This window comes from Cervus elaphus, chromosome 14 (genome assembly GCF_910594005.1).
Source record: "Cervus elaphus chromosome 14, mCerEla1.1, whole genome shotgun sequence".
NCBI classification, from domain to species: domain Eukaryota; kingdom Metazoa; phylum Chordata; class Mammalia; order Artiodactyla; family Cervidae; genus Cervus; species Cervus elaphus.
This window is the reverse complement of record NC_057828.1, coordinates 47,472,140-47,488,079: the sequence shown is the minus strand read 5'-3', so window position 1 is coordinate 47,488,079 and position 15,940 is coordinate 47,472,140.

The following is a 15,940-nucleotide window of genomic DNA, read 5'->3' as shown; positions in this document are numbered from 1 at the left end:
ACTGAGTCAACTCAGTTGACTGAGACTGTCAACTCAGTGGTTTGTGAGCTCAGTCAAAAACCACACTTGATCTCATCGACGTGAATGATTGCCAAGAAACCGACTTTGAGAAAAAGAGCTGCATCAATAGCCCGTAGTAGCCACTTTTTGTAGGGAGCCAAACTAACCAAAATAATACTAAAAAAAATTTTTTTTTAATTTAAGATCTTATCACCAAAAACTATTAAGTAAACAAGGGCTCTGTATCTTTTAATTTTGCTGGAGAGAGAGTTGTCATGAACCATGAAGGCTTGGGCTGCAAATGAAGACGTTACCACAGCTATATCACTCCAACAAGCAATATATCCTTGAAGTTTATGACTTCAAAGCCAAAGACCAAGTTCTGCTTACAGGGTATTGGCTCCCTGCCCCTAGCATTCACTTTAGCCCTTGGGAAGGTAGAGGTTTTTAAATGTATCTGATTATTTCATAAACTCAACTTTTTTCAACAAATATTCAAGTATTGTTCTTGCAAATGAAAAGCAGGACAACATTAGGAGATGGTTTTGTTTCCTTTCGAACTTTCTTTAAAAAATAATTTTTATTGGACTATAGTTGATTTAACATGTTGTGTTAGTTTTTCTGTACAGCAAGGTGAATCAGTTATACATTCATATATTCACTCTTTTTATCTTTGATTTATTTTTTGGCTGGGCTACATACCATGTGGGATCATAGTCCCCAGATCAGAGGTCGAAATGCCTAGTTCCCAGACCAGGGATCCAATGTCTAGACTTGGAAGCATGGAGTTTTAACCACTGGGCCACCAGGGAAGTTCCCTATCCATTTTTTAAAAAATTGCTTTCCTATATAAGTCATTACAGAGTAATGAGAAGAGTTCCCTGTGCTATACAGTAGGCCACTGTTTAACTATTTTACATATAGTACTGGGTGTATGCCAATCCCAGTCTCCCAACGTATCCCTCCCCTCTTTTCCCCCCAGCAATCATAAAATTGTTTTCTACATCTGTGACTCTATTGCTTTTTTGTAAATATGTTCATTTCTACCCTTTCTTTTAGATTCCACATATAAGCAGTATCATTCACTATTTGTCTTTTTCTGATGTACTTCATGCATTATGTCAATTTCTAGGTCCATCCATGTTGCTGCAGATGACATTATTTCATTCTTTTGTATGACTGAGTAACATTTCCTGGTGGTCCAGTGGTTAGGACTCTATGCTTTCACTGCCAAGGGCAAGTCAATCCCTGGTCAGGGAACTAAGATCCTACATGCCTTGCAGCTCAGCCAATAAAATAAATAAAAGCAAAAGTGCATTCCCTCTGAACTTTCAAAAAATGATCAGTATTATCTATCCTAATAATTCCATGCAATGGAGTGGTATCAATCCATTTCTTCCTCCAGGAAATCTGCCTCCTCATCTTCTGCATTTCCATTCTAATGAAAATTCACTGCAAAAAACACTGGTTTTCATTAAGATTTTTTTTCAGTGAAATGTCACCACACTGAGTAAGAGTTCCAGCGTATTTGTGTGCAGGTTGTGAATACTCTATACATATGTATTGGTTCTATCCCACCCAAGCAATCTCCACGTTTCCTTGTTAGTGTCATTATTCTCCATCCCTTATTGATTCAATAAATTCAATCCAACAAGCATTTCTTGAATGCCTAATGCAACTGTGTCACGATCTGACCCGCAATCTTCTCCTGCTTTGCGTCCCACCACTCCCCTTTGGCCTGACTCCTTTGCTGTTCTTTAACATACTAAACACATCTCTGCCTCAGGGCCTTGACTTTGCTGCTCTCTCATCTAAAATCTCTTCCTCCCTCTTTTGTAGGTTTCCCCAGGTTTCCTCCTCAGAAATAAAAAGCCTTCCCCTGATCACTCTCTCTCCATCTCCTTTGCACCTAGAGTACAGCTGGGCACATGACAGGCACTCAGTAAGTGTTTCTTGAATGGGTTCTGCTGTTCTGTGTTCAGTTCAGTTCAATTGCTCAGTCGTGTCCAACTCTTTGTGACCCCATGGACTGCAGCACACCAGGCTGCCCTCTCCATCACCATCTCCTGGAGCTTGCTCAAACTCATGTCATCGAGTTGGTGATGACATCCAACCATCTCATCCTCTGTTGTCCCCTTCTGCTCCTGCCTTCAATCTTTCCCAGCATCAGGGTCTTTTCCAATGAGTCAGTTCTTCACATCAGGTGGCCGAAATATTGGAGCTTCAGTTTCAGCATCAGTCCTTCCAATGACTGATTTCCTTTAGGATTGACTGGTTTGATCTCCTTGCAGTCCAATGGACTCTCAAGAGTCTTCTCCAGCACCACAGCTCAAAAGCATTAATTCTTTGGCTCTCAGCTTTCTTTATGGTCCAACTCTCACATTCATACATTACTATTGGAAAAACCATAACTTTGACTAGATGGACTTTTGTCAGCAAAGTAATGTCTCTGCTTCTTAATATGCTGTCTAGGTTTGTCATAGCTTTTCTCCCAAGGAGCAAGCATTTTTAAATTTTATGGCTGCAGTCACCATATGCAGTGATTTATAAAGTCTGTCACTGTTTTCATTGTTTCCCCATTTATTTTCCATGAAGTGATGGGGCCAAATGCCATGATCTTAATTTTTTTAATGTTGAGTTTTAAGCCAGCTTTTTCACTCTCCTCTTTCACTTCCATCCAGAGGCTCTTCAGTTCCTCTTTGCTTTCTGCCATAGGGTGGTGTCATCTGTGTTGAGGTGATTGATATTTCTCCCAGCAGTCTTGATTCCAGCTTGTGCTTCATCTAGCCTGGCATTTCGCATGATGTACTCTGCATTTAAGTTCAATAAGCAGGGTGACAATATACAGCCTTGACGTACTCCATTCCCAATTTGGAACCAGACCATTGTTCCATGTCCAGTTCTAACTGTTGCTTCTTGATCTGCATACAGATTTCTCAGGAGGCAGGTAAGGTGGTCTGGTATTCCCATCTCTTCAAGAATTTTCCACAGATCGTTGTGATCCACATAGTCAAAGGCTTTAGCACAGTCAATAAAGCAGAAATAGATGTTTTTTTTTTTTTTCTGGAATTCTCTTGCTTTTTCTATGATCCAGTGGATGTTGGCAATTTGATCTCTGGTTCCTCTGCCTTTTCTAAATCCAGCCTGAACAGCTGGAGGTTCTCAGTTCATGTACTATTGAAGCCTGACTTGGAGAATTTTGAACATTACCTTGCTAGTGTGTGAGATGACTGCAATTGTGTGGTAGTTTGAACATTCTTTGGCATTGCCTTTCTTTTGGGTTGGAATAAAAACTGACCTTTTCCAGTCCTGTGGCCACTACTGAGTTTTCCAAATTTGCTGGCATATTGAGTGCAGCACTTTCACAGCATCATCTTTTAGGACTTGAAATAGCTCAGCTAGAATTCCATCACCTCCATTAGCTTTGTTTGTAGTGATGCTTCCTAAGACCCACTTGACTTCAGACTCAAGAATGGCTCTAGGTTAATGATCACACCGTCATGGTTATCTAAGTCATTAAGGTCCTTTTTGTATAGTTCTTCTGTGTATTCTTGCCACCTCTTAGTATCGTCTGCTTCTGTTAGGTTCATACCATTTCTGTCCTTTATTGTGCCTATCTTTGCCTGAAATGTTCCCTTGGTATCTCTAATTTTCTTGAAGACATCTCTAGTCTTTCCCATTCTATTGTTTTCCTCTATTTCTTTGCTTTGATTCCTGAGGAAGGCTTTCTTATCTCTCCTTGCTATTCTCTGGAACTCTGCATTCAGATGCGTATATTTTTCCTTCTCTCCTTTGCCTTTAACTTCTCTTCTTTTCTCAGCTATTTGTAAAACCTCCTCAGACAACTATTTTGCCTTTTTTCATTTTTTTCTCTTGGGGATGGTCTTGATCACTGCCTCCTGTACAATGTCCATATGAACCTCCACCCATAGTTCTTCAGGCACTCTATCAGAACTAATCCCTTGAATTTATTTGTCACTTCCAGCTTATAATTGTAAGGGATTTGATTTAGGTCTGTTCTGTGAGGATAGATAGAAAAGGCATCATCCCCAAGTGGCCACAATGCAGAGAGGAAGGAAGAAGCTTATACATGTAATTTTTTTAAGGCCTCACAGCCTTATAAATTCTGTATTAGGATGACAAAATAATATGCGAATATAGTTTCCTGGAGGGATTGACAATGCAATCGGGTTTTGCATTGAAAGTATGGTACATAATTTCAGAAGGGCATTTCCATTATAGGGAGCTGCTCTGTGGAAGCGTGAAGAAGCCAAGTACAGAGTGTATTCAAGGAACAAAAAAATGAGTGAGGGAGAGTAAGAGGTCAGAATATGGAAGATCAGGCAGAAATAAGGTTTGAAGCAGTGTGGAGGGATCCCAATGTCCTCCACAACTCTTCTGTGGATTTTAATCCCCTATATAGCGACACACTGCCTAAGTCAGCAGATCCACAGACCCATACAGACATGCAAGTCTCCAAAATATTTTGTTCTCATCCTGGTGCAGTCATAGTTTAACAATCTTCAGAGTAACTGGGCCTCAAGAAAAGAAAGGGACACAAGATGCAGTCAACCCGTAAGAAGTCAGGAAGGTTCTGCTAGTTTCAGATGTGTTGCTGGGTGAAAGCTGATTACCTTGCCTATTGAAAGAAACACTGGCATGGCTCCTGGATTATCTGAAGACATTACTGAAGCAGAATTAAAGGACTACCATAGGGAATAACAAGAAGGGATTCAACATTTCAGTTCCTTTGCGCTTAGAGAGACCTAGGGCGTCGCCAAGCTATGGACAGGTGCAGTGCAGTCCTAAGTTGCTTCAGTCGGATCTCTGGGCATAAATACTGGAATAGATTGCCATGCCCTCCTTCAGGGAATCTTCCAGACCCAAGGGTGGAAGCCCAGTCTTTTACATTTCCTGCATTGACAGGCATGTTCTTTACCACTAGTGCCAACTGAGAAGCCCAATGGACAAACGTTACTCTTCACATTTTACAAATGAAAACGGTTTTTTAAACTTAAGATAACCCATATTGAAACCATTATCAGATCTTACTCTACTTCCAGAAGTAAGATGCCAATAGAGGAGAGCATGGTAGCAACTGTTCTGCAGGGGAAAATGAGAAAAAACGTACAGTGTTGCTTTTCACAAGGCTCTGCAGGTTTTCTAATAAGCTATCAAAGAGGTGAATTCACTGGATGCTGCAAAGCCCGGGTTTTGATTCTTCAAAACACCACGACTCAGAGACCGGGGACAGGGTCAGTGTCGTCGTTCCCTCGCGCACCCACTGGCCTCGGCCACCAATCGGTCACCAGAGCCCATCTGAGACCATGAGGTGGGGAGCGTCGATTTCCTGTCTCCCCCTCGCAGGCCGCAACTTTCCCCGGAAGTCCGCAGGGTCGCTAAGGGGCAGCGATCCCACGGGTGCGGTAACCCCGATGTGACCGGTCGTGTAGCTCAGACACTTCTCGCCGCCCACAAGGAAGCGGCCCTGAGGGCGCAGCTAGTGCAGCCGCTCCACGCTGCGGGAAACATGGCCAGAGACCCCCGCCCGAGCTGAGAACGCACGCCGCCCCGCCCCCTCACGCCCCACCCACGGCGGCGCGGTTCGACCAATCCAAGCGCCGCGCGTCCGGGTCGACGGAAGTGGGTCTGACGTCACTGCGGGTCGGCTGGCCGGTTTCCGGCGCCCGGCGGGCCGTGGGAGTTGTGCTAGGTGGCCCACGCTTGGGGGGGCTTTTCACACGGGGTGGGAGTAGAGGCGAAGCCATTCTCGGGCCCCTCGCAGACCTCGGTGTCAGAATTTCCCCCCTTTCGCCAGCGCTGCCTCAAATGTCAGGGCTCGCCCACTCTTCTCCGGTCTCGCCAGCCTAACCTTTTGGGGGCTCTCAGGGGAAATTCGCCATTTCTGCTGGACCTGTCTAGGGAGTGCCCTGACCCCAACCTTTACTGGATGTTGAAAAATACAATTATTTAATGCCCCAAATGGCCTCTTTATGCCCAGTAACTGCAGTTAGCACCCCCATGCCTGTCCCCAGCGCTCCACCACCTTTCGGTGAAGAGGAAACAGTATAGGGTAGTATTACCCATTCACCCTCTGGTGAAATGAATTTGACGTAGGAAGTGAGGTTAGAATAGGAATAAGAAATTGGTTGAAATCACATCGTAAACTGCAGTATTGTACACATGTAAAGTATATCAGTCCTGAATATTCATTGTGAGGACTGATACTGAAGCTGAAACTTCAATACTTTGGCCACCAGGTGCGAAGAACTGACTCACTGGGAAAGACCCTGATGCTGGGAAAGATTGAAAGCAGGAGGAGAAGGGGACGATAGAGGATGAGATGGTTGGATGGCATCACATTTTTTGAGCAAGTCCGGGAGTTTGGGACAGGGCAGCCTGGCATGCTGCAGTCCATAGAGTTGGAAAGAGTTCAACACGACTGAGGAATTGAACTGAACTGAAATTATTTAAATCTGTAGCTATCGTCAAAGAAAGGAAAGAATGTCTTATAGGGTGAAATTAGGATGATATTTGCAGGTGTTTATTGAACACCTGCTATGTGCCAGGGCTGCAAGAGATGCTAGGGATTCAGCAATTATCAAGACAGAAAGGTCCTATCATGGAATTCACAGGGTTAAGGGGAGACAGATAATAAGTAAGTAAACAAAAGAAAATGCGGAAATAAGTGCTATCAATGAAATAGAAGGATATATTCATAGAAAATTAGTTTTATTAAGATGAGATGAACATATAAGTGGCCCATGAAAAAAAAATAATAAACCTGGCAACAGTTTCTTTTCTATTTATTGTGATCAGGCTAATTCTAAGAAGTTGCTTTTTAGAACCAGGATTAGAAGGACTGTGGCTGGCTGCTGAGAATGTAGGGGACCTTACCTTCTTAAGATCTCTGACTGGACCTGAGAATTAAATTGGCATAAGACTTAGGAGAAAAAGCATACAAGTTAGTATAAGCTTTACCATTACCTGGGAGACTTCCTAAGGAATTGAGAACTCAAAGAAGAGGCAGAAAACCTAAGTGTGTGTACACTGGATTGAGCTGAAAGTGGGAATTGTGGGAAAGTAAAAGAAAATCAGAGGAAGACAGCAATTATTTTAAGTGTCTCTCTATGCAAATTCGTAGACTCGACTCCCTCTCTGGTATTAAGAATGTTTCTTTCTTTTTGGTGCAGAGGGGGCACTTAATACAGAAGAGTAGCATCTGCCTTGGGGAAAAAAGAAAAATGGGAGTGTGGCTTTCCTTGCACCTATTGTTTTTATGTCCCTTTAACGCAAAATAATTGGTATTTTGAAAGGGCATATTTGGAAGTGGCACATCCTACAGTCCTTCACTCAAATTATCAACATCATTTCTCGATTGTTGGGTTGTGAGCGCCACAAAGCAGATCAATATCTCTTAAATACATGTTGCAACAGCTGCAAGAAACTGACAATTTTAAGCTCCTTGAAAACAGGGAGAGTGTTTTAGTTTCTACTTTCCCCAAGACCTAAAGACTTGTCAAATGTCGAAAAATGTAGTGGATAGGATGGCATTGTTTTACCTGGAAACAAGGGACTGAACTAGGGGGCGTCTTCATTTCTCATACTAGAGCAAGGTTTTTAGGGGAAATGGTTTAATTTTTTGGATTTGTTTTGTAAATGTGTAATGAGAAATAAGTATGAACTATAAGGTTGAAGGGTGTCAAGTTGCTGACTTATTAATAAGTAATATTGATAGATTCTATGGTGAGTAGAGTGTGAAATCTGACATCAGAAATCTGAATTTGACCAAGACTCTGCAGGACTTTATACAGTCATTTCATCCCTCTGGACCTCAACCTCAGCATCTGTGAAATGAAAATTATGCTCATACCCACCAGGAAGTCAATATACGATGTCTAAAACCAACATGTGAGAAATAACAGTATTAGTATATTGTTTTAAAATAATCACCAGAAGAAATCATTTAAAGAGTTGAAGAGAGGAGGGCTGGAGAGCAGGGCTGAGGGGTATGAAGAATGGAGTCAGGAAGCTGTTTTTTTAAATGATGAGTCTTTGCAGGCAGTATTAGTGGGCTGTGTAACAAAACCTGGGTACTGCTTTCTGTTCCCTGGGGAAAAGGTGTTCCTTATGACAAGGCGAAAGTACAAGCAAGCAAGCAAGCCTCATAATCACATCACTGCTTTACAAGGCTTTGATCAGGTCATGTCTGTTACCATTCCATTAGCCAAAGGAAGGACAAGCCCAAAGTCAAGGGGCTGCAGGTGAAGAGGAAAGAGAAAATATTTCTGAAAAATAATCCAATCTACCCTAAGAAACACTTGAGTTTTGAAAACTGTATGCAGTGTATTCATTTGGTGAAAATTCACACTAAGGTCCATTTCAGATCCTAATGGTGATGTAGCTAGGAGTGGTAACTCAGATTCTCTCTCTCTTTTACTAAGCATTATCTTGCCATTTTTATTCTGTCACAGCTGTCTCATGCTGCAGCAGGCCACCAGCACGGTTGTCGCCTTACACGTTTGCTATGGACACTGGAACAAAACAGCTTGTTTTCTCTTAGTTTTCCTTCCATCTACCTAAATCCCTCCTTTGTTTTTGAAGCATGTCCTGATCACTTGCCTCTTCTCCCTCTCTGTCTCTCCTATTTCCCACACTATTTCAAAATTAATAGGGGGCAATATTTGCCTGCCTCCTTTGCAAATAGCCAAAGGTGATGTCATTCAAGAACTCCCCAAACCTTTTCTTCTTAAAATGCAACATGATTGAAGACACTTAAATTTTTTGCATGCATGCAAAAAATAGTGTTGCATTAATAGCATTGCATTAATCTATTCACATTTTTTAAGAAACTAGAAACCACTCTCACTACCACTGTAAGGGTCACATGAAATGTATGGAAGTGTTTTGTAAACAAAGAAAAACAGCCTCTTGCTTCTTGAGAAGATACATGTTTTTAATATTAATTTAATTTTTAATGTTAATATTCCATTTAAATTGAAACTAAAAACACTGATGTTTAAAAATCCTTTTTGACCTCATATTACTGGTGAGAATGCTAAGTGATTCAACTTGTATGGAGTCAATCAAATGTACTTCCCACTTCTGGAAATTTACCCTCCAGTTATACTTTCATGAGTAGCACCTAAGAATATGATCATTCAATGCAGTGCTTTTGACAGAAAACAATCGGAAATAACCTAAGTGTTGACAGTAGGACACCAGTAAATAAGGGCTTCCCATGTGGCCCAGAGGTAAAGAATCCACCTGCCAATGCAGTAGACTCAAGAGGTATGGATTCAATCCCTGGGTCGGAAATATCCCCTGGAGAAGGAAATGGCAACCCACTCCCATATTCTTGCCTGGGAAATCCAATGGATAGAGGAGCCTGGGAGGCTACAGTCCATGGGGTCATAAAGAGCTGACTGGTCACAAATGAGCATGCACGTGGCAGTAAATAAGATATGGAACATGCCCACCCAGAGTGGCATACTATTTTATTCAGGATAAAAATAAAATGAGGAACTTCTTTTTGATATGAAAAATCTTCAAGGTATTCTTACTATGGTAGTGGCAGCAGGAAGGGAAGTATATAACAAAATAGTCTGCTACATTTCTATGAGAAAGGAAAACAATAGTATTTGTATTTGCTTGTGCATGCATAAAGAAACATTGGATGTATGCCCAAGAAACTAAGAACGTAGTTACCTAGAAGGTGGGAATGGAATTGGATGGGGACCCAGCTAGTTCTATGGAATCATTATCATTTTGGATTTTGAAACTAGTAAACGTATCACTAATCAAAGACTTCTAAAAACATAATTTGAGATTGTTGACCTTAAAAAAATAAGACATTCAAGGGAAAGTCAACATTTATTAGATTTTAGAATGAAATTGGGGAGGGCTGTGGTGTGTTTTTTCATTGGCTGCAATTATGGGCAGCTTGTTGCTGTGTCAGAAGGAAATTTTCTTTCTTTCCCCTAGCCTGTGAGGTGCAGTGAGTGATATGTGTATTAGGCCCTCCCTTCATGGTTTCTGCACTCCACTCTGATTTAGGTTTCTTTTGTGCATTTTCACAAGATTAGAATTTCGATAACTTAATTAATCAAGCATGGACATACATCAATTTATTGCATTTAATTGTGCTTCACAGACATTTCATTTTTACAAATGGAACGTTTGTGGCAACCCTGCATCAAGCAAGCCTACCAGTGCTATTTTCCCAACGACATTTGCTCCCTTTGTGTCTCTGGGGTACACTTTGGTAATCCTCCCAGAACTAGAAGTGGAGCCTGAAGATGACTCAGTTGCTGCAATCTCATGATAAAACTTCATCTTCAGGAGACGAGATGTAACTTTCTACTGATGAATAAAGTAAGTGGTTTCTTGAGTGGGAATCTACTCCTGGTGAAGATACTGTGAAATTGAAATGACGACAAAGGATTTGTAATATGACATAAGCTTAGCAGACAAAGCAGTAGCGGGGTTTGAGAGAATTCCCATTTTAAAAAAGCTTTACTGTGGGCAAAATTTTACCAAATAGTATTGCGTGATAGAATGTCTCCTTTCTGTAAGGCGAGTGCAGAGAAAAAGAGAGCGAGCCGGGCATTCAGGCAAGAAAAGAGAAATTTATTAGAGGGAAATGAGAGAGTGACTGGCCCTTGCGGAGAACCAGCGTCCTCCCTTTCTAATGGGGTCTTTCTTATACCCCACCAATGAAAAATTTTCTGAAGGGATGGTTAATTTTAGCCTGTAGTTGAGTCCTGTGATCATAGCTGGAGGTCTGGAATTTGGTGGTCTTGCAGCTTTGAGAAGAGAGGTGCCAGTGAGAAAAAAGAATGTCATTTGGGCAATTTGGTCAGTCTCAAGGATCACTGTGATTTTATTCTTTGTTTGAAAGGTCTACATAATGAGCCATGTTAACAATGAGGCTCCCCCCGCCGTCCCCCCCACCCCAGCAATGTGGGCCTTATCACTTCAGGAAAGAGCCAATTGACCCAGCAAATTTTATTAAGAAATTGCTACATCCACCCCCAACCTTCAGCAAGCATTGCCCTATACTGTCAGCAGTCATCAATATCCCAGGTTCCACCAGCAAAACCTTTTCATCAGGAAAAAGATAGGACTCACTAGCTCAGTTGATGGCTAGCATTTTTTAGGAATATTTTTTAAATAAAGCATATACTTTATTAAGACATAATCCTATTGCATACCTAATAGGCTACATATAATTTTCATTATGCACTGCTGCTGCTGCTGCTGCTAAGTCACTTCAGTCGTGTCCAACTCTGTGTGACCCCATAGATGGCAGCCCACCAGGCTCCCCCGTCCCTGGGATTCTCCAGGCAAGAACACTGACTGGAGTGGGTTGCCATTTCCTTCTCCAATGCATGAAAGTGAAAAGTGAAAGTGAAGTCGCTCAGTCATGCCCGACTCTTCGCAGCCCCAGGGACTGCAGCCTACCAGGCTCCTCTGCCCATGGGATTTTTTTCCAGGTAAGAGTACTGGAGTGGGGTGCCATTGCCTTCTCCGTCATTATGCACTAGAAAAACAAACCAAAAAAAAAAAAAAAAAAAAACAACAACGACAAAACAAAACTGTGGTCTGAAAGCCAATCTAGTGTCCCTGACTTCTGTGTTCAGCCCCTATTCTAATCCTGTGGGTGAAGCATTAAACTCTATTAAAAATACTATTTTGAGAACAAAATACACATGAAATTAGCTGAAGGAGGAAACAGACAGAACAAGCTCCATCTTGAAATCAGGACTCCATCTTGGGCCGGACTGTGGACTTTGAGCTATATGCCCAGTATCTATGGAAACGACATACCAACTGGAAAACCAGGCCCCTTGGATGGAAGAGCCCCAGGGCTCGTACCTAGACTCTCTGTTGCCTAAACGAATACCCTAATTATCTGTGTAACCGAATAGAATCACAAATTCTATTATGCCTATTGGGGTATGACCACAGGCCTATTGATAATTGTACACTATTAGCTACCTAGGCTTAAGGTATATGAATCACGGGTAAACTTTGATTGTATCTTTCTTTTCCTTTGTTCAGACTAGTTTCAGGGAATTTGGGGAGGTGGGTCTGGGCACGTACACTTAGGGAATATAAGGTTTTCAGAAAAAACTGGTCAGGGTCCTTGGCTAAGAGGAGACTCTTCCTTGGGCCCACCAGTGTAATAAACTGCACTCCTCTATCTACATTGTCCTTCTGAGTGAATTTGTTTCCCAGAACGTGTGGCTACAACATTTGGTGCATTGGCCGGGAAACTCCTCACTTTGAGGAGACAAGTTACATTTGGGGCTACTCCAAGGTCTTGCGGCTTGAATCTTCTAGAGGGGGGAAGGCACCTCGCCCTTCTGGAAGGATTCTGCTTCTCAATGTCCGGACCTTTCATGTTATCAGGTAGTGGATGGCAGCAGGGGAACTGAGCGCTCAGGTGAGGAGGAACCCACCGGGTAGGTGGAAGAGGGGGCCTGATCACCCCCCTGAGAGGGATTAGAAGGGGCACAGACCCACAGGAGCCTGGAATAGGCAGGTGGCAATGATTGCTTGATACACAGGTTGACGAGCATGTTAGGGCTTAGGAAGGAACTTTGTGAAGCTCATTTAGGAGGTGGTGTCCACGTGTCTTGGGGAAAATTATTACCAAGCAATTGCCAGGGGATTTTTAGGAGAAGAAACTTGGTCTTTGTGTGCTCGTATTCTGCCCTCCCCAAGGAGGTGTCCCATCTGCTATGAAATTCTTGACTCCCTTGGAATTGTCAGGCTAGAAGGAGGGGGATATATAAGTGAGTACAAATTGGCTTTTCCAGAGACGGCCTTGGACATGGGATATTTAACCCATCTGTTTTTTCATCCGCACCTGATCAAGCCCACCAAGGCAGAATGGACTTTAAAAGTTAAGGGAGATCATGTGGTGTTCTGGTTTGGTTGTGCTGACCAACAGGTGAAGACACACCAATCCCCCTTCTTCCTCTGGCATCTGGCAGGTAAGGCTCTTCTCACCCCAATTAGGAAGGAGGCAGAATGGCAATTTAAGTGTCATTGAGTGGAAATATCAGAAGTACATAGGGTACTGAGATCTTCGTAGACAGAACAAAAAGGAAAAGTAGAAGAAGGTCCAAGAAGGTAAGCAAAATGGGGGGAAGTGAATCTAAGGCAACTGTATTGGAGTGCATGATTAAAAATTTAAAGAAGGGATTTGGAGGAGACTATGGGGTGAAGATGAAGACTAACCGCCTCCACATACTCTGTGAGGTCAAATGGCCCCCTGTGGGAGTAGGATGGCCACCAGAGAACAGCATGAACTTAAAAATAGTGGAAGCAATCTATACAGTAGTCACAGGAGAACCAGGACAACTGGGTCACTATACATAAACGACTCATGGCTAGGGTTAGCTCAAGACCCTCCTAACTTGGACAAGGTTATATCAGGTGACTATTTTACAAGGTCTCAAGAGAGGGGCCCAAAAAGCTATGAGTATCGCAAAACCCTCTGAAGTGATTCAAAGGGAAAGCGAATCACCCTCTGAGTTCTGCAAAAGGCTGTGCGAGGCCCATAGACTTTATACGCCAATAGACCCAGCCATAGGCTGCTGGGTCTCAGATGGTGATAAATGCAGCCTTTGTGTCTCTAACCTACCCTGAAAATGTCAGATGGGGGGACACCAAGTGACTCATGAATTTTTATACATCCCTGAATGCCCCAGTACCTTTGTTAGGAAGAGACTTGCTGTCTAAACTGGGGGCACTTGCTGTCTAAATTGACCTTTCCCCCCACGAAAGACCCACTGTTCGAGTGGGCTCAACCACCTATTTACTCTTCCTCTCAGGAACCCCTCAAGATGAGTGGAGCTTGCACAATCTCCCGGCAAGGAAACCTGACGGGCTAAACAGTCAAGAGAGAGAGTTAACTCAACAATTTCCTGAGGTCGGAAGACCACCCCCCTCCCCCCAGGCTTGCAAAACAAGTCCCACTGTTAATAGAACTCAAGCCCGGTACAATTATGTCGGCACCCGCCTTGGGCCTGCCAGAACTTGCTAAGTCATTTACTCTTTACGTGACTGAAAAGGACAAGGTGGCTACGGGAGTGTTGTCCCAGATTCCGGGGACATGGGACAGATCGGTGACTTATCCCTAATCAGCTGGACAACGTTGCCACTGGGTGGCTGGGATGCTTACGGGCAGTTGCTGCAGTTGCCTTACTGGTCCGGGAGGCAACCAAGCTGACTTTGAGCCAAGATTTGTTCTTAAAAGTCCCACATGAGGTCAACACTCTCCTGCGAGGGGACCCCCATAAATGGCTGTCAACATCCTAGATTACTCAATACCAGGGACTGTTATGTGAGAACCCCCATGTTACTACTGAGCCTTGTCAGGCCCTGAATCTGGCCACTCTCTTTCTTGTGGGAGAGGTGGGCCCTCACATGATTGCAAGGAAATATGCCAGACTGGGTCCTGTACACCAATGGCACCAGCCTGGTGAAATAAGGACAACAAATGTAGGGATATGCAGTAGTCATGGGAGAAACCATCGTTGAGGCTAGCTCTCTGCCATCACACTGGTCTGCTCAACAGGCCGAACTATATGCTCTAATCCAGGCCCTCCAGCTGTCAAAAGGTAACAAGATAAACATTTACACAGACTCCAGGTATGCTTTTGCCACACTACAGGGCTCTGTATAAGGAGAGAGACCTTTCACTACCTTGACAGCTAGTGAAAAAGATATTAAACATAAGGAAGAAATTAAGACCCTATTAGATGCTGCCTGGGAACCAGAAAGGGTTGCAGTCATACACTGCCGTGGATGTCAAAAAGAGAATATCCCCCCGGGCTCAGGGAACAGACTAGCAGATAAGACCGCTAAACAAGCAGCCGAGGGCTTAGGGGTGACAAGTGAAGCCCCTATTAAAGCTCTCGTATTGACGGAGCTACCTGACTCTCCAAAATACCCTGAAGCCCAAAACCAACTAGCCAAAGCGGAAGGAGCCATCAAGACTGAAAAGGGATGGCGGGAATCGCCAAGTGGCAAATTATTGGTACCAGAGGAGCTGGTACCCACTCTGGTAAGCCAGACACACCAAGCAACCCATCTAGGCCATGATAAACTGGAAGAGCTAATTTGAAAATATTTCTTGGTTCCCCACCTCTCTTCCCTATGCAGGACAAAATCTCAGAACTGCACTGCCTGCTCACAGGTCAATGCTGCCTCTCAGCCCAGACAGAAACTTCCAGGGATTCAGGTAAAAGACACTCTGCTCTTTGAACACCTGGAAGTGGACTTCACTGAAATGAAACCTCACTGACACTACCATTACCTGCTGGTCATAGTATGTATGTTCTCGGAATGGATAGAAGCTTTTCCTACCTGGATTGAAAGAGCATCAAAAGTGGCCTCGTGCCTGCTTAGGGAGATAGTTCCCAGATTTGGATTTCCTACCAGCATTGGATCGGACAATGGCCCGGCTTTCATAGCTGATTTAGTATAACAAGTAAGCAAAATTTTAAACATCAAGTGGAAATTACATACAGCATATAGGCCCCAGAGTTCTGGGATGGTGGAAGGAACCAACCGGCCACTTAAAGAGACACTCTCCAAGTGGATCCTAGAGACTGACTGCTCCTGGGGGGACTTGTTTCCGATGACTCTGCTCAGACTCAGGATGACCCCTTGGTCCCATGGCTCTTCTCCATACAAAATTGTGTATGGGAGGCCCCCTCCCATAATAAAACAGTGTCAACAAATTTGCCTCAGGTAAGGGGAGATGAGATTTCACAGCAGATGGAACAACTGGGTGAGGTAATAAATCAGGTACTGTTTGTACAAGAATGGGTGCCTTTCCCCCTTGGGGAACAGATTCACGAATTTGTGCCCGGGGATCAGGTGTGGTCAAGGACTGGAAACACGACTCCTGGCCCCACATTGG